Source organism: Vitis vinifera, chromosome 4, assembly GCF_030704535.1.
Source record: "Vitis vinifera cultivar Pinot Noir 40024 chromosome 4, ASM3070453v1".
Taxonomy (NCBI): domain Eukaryota; kingdom Viridiplantae; phylum Streptophyta; class Magnoliopsida; order Vitales; family Vitaceae; genus Vitis; species Vitis vinifera.
The window spans coordinates 19740761-19745021 of record NC_081808.1 but is presented as its reverse complement, the minus strand read 5'-3'; the positions used below and the strand labels follow the sequence as shown (position 1 = coordinate 19745021).

The 4261-nt window shown below is 31.6% G+C and overlaps 1 long non-coding RNA gene across 1 annotated transcript; it reads right to left on the bottom strand.

Moving 5' to 3' along the window:
* Positions 1–2581: 2581 nt before the first annotated feature.
* Positions 2582–4044, bottom strand: LOC109122430 (uncharacterized). Its single transcript, XR_009465548.1, has 2 exons — positions 3147–4044; positions 2582–2770 (listed from the first exon to the last, which is right to left on the bottom strand). It is a non-coding gene; the product is annotated as an uncharacterized LOC109122430 (long non-coding RNA).
* Between the last annotated feature and the right edge of the window lie 217 nt (positions 4045–4261).

Below are 4261 nucleotides of genomic sequence, written 5' to 3'. Positions count from 1 at the left end.
TTTATATATCAAATAATATAGTATTATGTCTTATATTTACATTTGATTTTCTTTTGTTATTTACATTATGCCTTGTTTTTTTTTAATATTATTTATATCTAAAATCCATGTGTTATTGGTCTCAAGATAAATGAGGATGATGTATGTCTCGCAAACTGTGCAACCACGCGCACAATTCTTCGAGATGAAAGACATTTTCTCAAATTGACATTAATAAAAGCTAATGTAAGTACCATATATGGTACTACAAACTTAGTTGAAGGCTCTGGAAGAGTAAATATAACACTATCAAATGAAACTAGATTCCATATAAATGATGCTTTATATTCTAGTAAATCTGGAAGAAATTTTCTCGGTTTTAAAGATATTCGTATAAATGAATATCATATTGAAAATATGAATGAAGATAATATATAATATCTTTACATTACTTCCATTATATCTGGCTAGAAGCTTATAATGGAAAAACTCTCGGCTTTCTCCTCTGGGTTGTATCATACAACTATAAAGCCTATTAAATCATATGTTGTCGTGAACCAGAAGTTCAATGACCCAAAAGTTTTTGTCCTTTGGCATGACAGACTAGGTCACCCAGGGTTTTCAATGATGCGTCGAATAATCAAATACTCACATGGGCATCCACTAAAGAACCAAAAGATTCTTTTGCCCAATGAATACTCATGTGCTGCCTGCTCATAAGGTAAATTGATAGTCATACCATCTTTTACTAAAGTCATATCTGAGTCACCAGTCTTTTTAAAAAGAATACATGGGGACATATGCGAGTCTATTCATCCACTATGTGGACCATTCCGTTATTTTATGATCTTAACAGATACTTCTACTAGGTGATCACATGTTTGTCTCCTTTCTACACGTAACATTGCCTTTGTTAGACTCCTTGCACAAATAATCAGATTACTAGCACAATTTCCAGATTATTCAATTAAGATAACACGTCTTGATAATGCTAACGAATTTACTTCTCAAACATTCATTGACTATTGCATGTATATGGTTAAGATCTGTGATCCAACATATTCGGGAATCATGTGGACTCTCCTCTATCAAATGTGACCCGACAATATTATTTGAAGATAATGTTGCATGCATTGTACAAATAACATAGAGTTATATTAAAGGAGATAGAGCTAAACACATTTCACCAAAATTCTTTTATACACATGAATTCCAGAAGAATTGTGAAATTGATGTGCAACAAATACGTTCAAGTGATAATCTAGCGGATGTATTCACAAAATCATTGTCAACCTCGACATTCAAGAAGTTAATACACAAGATTGGAATGCGCCAACTCAAGGATATCGACATGAGGGGGAGTATGCTTGTAAAAGGGTGTTAGTGTACTGTACCATTTTTCTTTTCGTCCAGGTTTTGTCCTACTGAGTTTTACTGGTAAGGTTTTTAATGAGGCAGTCCTAACATACCAAAAGCAATTTAAAGAATTATAAGAATATTATACTTTTTTTTCCTTCATTAGGTTTTTCCTATAGGGTTTTTTTCTAGTAAGGTTTTAATGAGGCATATTCTTCAATGTGGTGGATATCCAAGGGAGGGTGTCATTACTGAAGTAATGAATATCACTGCATTAATTATAATAAATGTTAATTAAATATTATTTATGAGTTTTATTAATGAATAAACATTTGGAAAGCCTATAAAAAGATTTCTCATCTAATATGCATCCTTAAGTAAGAAAGAAATTTCTTACTTCTCTCATTCTCTCTATCTTTCTCAATTCTCTTTTGTGATTTCTTCTTCCCTATTATATATTATTATTAAAGTAATATATAATTTATTTATACTACTTTATTTACATCGCAATTATTCTTATTTTACAACATTTTTTTAATATTTTATAAAACAAAATTTTATTTTAAAATCTAAAATATTTTTAATATTTTAAAAATAATTTTTATATTTAATATTTTATTTTTAATTATTTTATATATTTATGTAATTATTATTTAAAACTGTACCAAAATAGCAATTGAAAACAACAAATAAATAAGTTACCAAATGTTTTAAAATAATAAATTATGTTATTTTAATAACAGCAAAATAAATATAAATATTTACCATACTAAATTAAATATAGAAAATTATATGTAAAATAATATATAAATTTTTAAATAATAGAATGACAGCTGTCAAAGTCTATAGTTGCCAAAATTTGATGTTAATATAAATATATAATGTTAAAATGTGAATAAAATTTAAAACTAAATTTTATTTCATTATTGAATGAATTTTTTTTACCCTTAAACAAAAATATTATAATTATATTATTTAATTAAATTAAAACCATTACTAAATTTATATATTATTTTTAATGATTGAATATGTGAAAAATATTAAAAATAAAAAATGAAACATCTTTTTATATATTTTATTTTTAAAATTTTAATAGTATATGTATTTTATATTTATCAAATCATATTAGTATAATTTCATAAATGGATCATCATCCAATAATTTTTTTATTAAACACAGTTTACCAATTTTGACTAATTTTTCTAGTAAGCTATATTTTTGGGAGAATTATGTTTTGATGGGCCAATTTGGGAATAATAACATTTTCGGAACCCAACTTTCCATAATGCAAGATATGTCCACTGTTTGGAAAAATATTAAAGGAAACATGCATTCTGGTCTGAGGTGTTATTTCATACCGAAAATACCCCTCCATTGTTCATCGTCCCTGTGAAAGGTCCCGATATTTCCTACCAGCCCACGCAGGATGCAAAATCTGTCCAATTTTTTTTTTAAAAAAAAAAACATAAGATGCTATTTGGTAATCTGATCATGATTTGCAGGCAAGGTTGGATTTTTCAGCATGGCTCAAAAATCGTGGATTTAGGGTTTGTGAAATTTAAATCCAATGGCCCAAAATCAAAGAGACCCTTAGATCAGATCAAGAAAACACATGGAGGAAAAAAAAAAGCACTTTTTTTTTTTGTTTTTCTTGGGGGTTTGCATGGATCTTGTCGGAAATCAAACGAGGATGGATTTTCTCGGAAATCAAACGAGGATGAATTTTCCCGGAAATCGAATGGGGGATGGATTTTCTTGGGAATCAAACGGGGGTTGCAAAAAAAAAAATAATAACTTGATTAGATTAGTACCTGCGAGGATTGAGAATGGCAGAGGAAAAACTAGGGCTTTTTTTAGGGATTCTCTCGTCTGGAGGCCAACTTCAGAAAAGGGCCTCGGAAATCAAACGAGGATGGATTTTCTCGGAAATCAAACGAGGATGGATTTTCTCGGAAATCAAACGAGGATGAATTTTCCCGAAAATCGAATGGGGGTGGATTTTCTTGGGAATCAAACGGGGGTTGCAAAAAAAATAATAATAACTTATTAGATTAGTACCTGCGAGGATTGAGAATGGCAGAGGAAAAAATAGGGCTTTTTTAGGGATTCTCTCGTCTGGAGGCCAACTTCAGAAAAGGGCCTCGGAAATCAAACGAGGATGGATTTTCCCGGAAATCGAATGGGGGTGGATTTTCTTGGGAATCAAACGGGGGTTGCAAAAAAAATAATAATAACTTGATTAGATTAGTATCTGCGAGGATTGAGAATGGCAGAGGAAAAAATAGGGCTTTTTTAGGGATTCTCTCGTCTGGAGGCCAACTTCAGAAAAGGGCTCCTTGATGCCCGAGTGAGAGATGTGTCGTGAGAGACGGTGGCTGCTGACAGGGACAACTAAAGGGCAATTTTGGAATAGCATTTTAAAACAGTAGATAGTGAATGTTTCCTTTAATATTTTTCCAAACAGTGGACATATCTTGGATTATGGAAAGTTGGGTTCCGAAAATGTTATTATTCCCAAATTGGCCCATCAAAACATAATTCCCCCTATATTTTTTAACAGGCACGAGATATAAGCTTATAGATAACGCCACATATATTAGTCTACCTCAAAAACTTCCGTAGAAAGCACGGCATGCACCGCCAGAATCGAAGGGCGGATCCAAAGGGAACCCCAAGAAACACTAAAAGGATGACTTATTCCACGCTCCTGTAAACTCTTGAGTCGGAATGAAATATGGAGCACTGAACGCGTATCACGAATCACGGATCGCGATGAATTATTTTCTTTGTTGTGTTATGGCTGTTCTTGGCCACCTATATCGAATGTGTGCATTTGGTGGTGGAATGGAAGTATGGAACCTGGAAAACGACTGGAAGCTACATTTTGTCAAAGCGCGTCTTAGTCAGTATCTAAAAGTAGAAACCG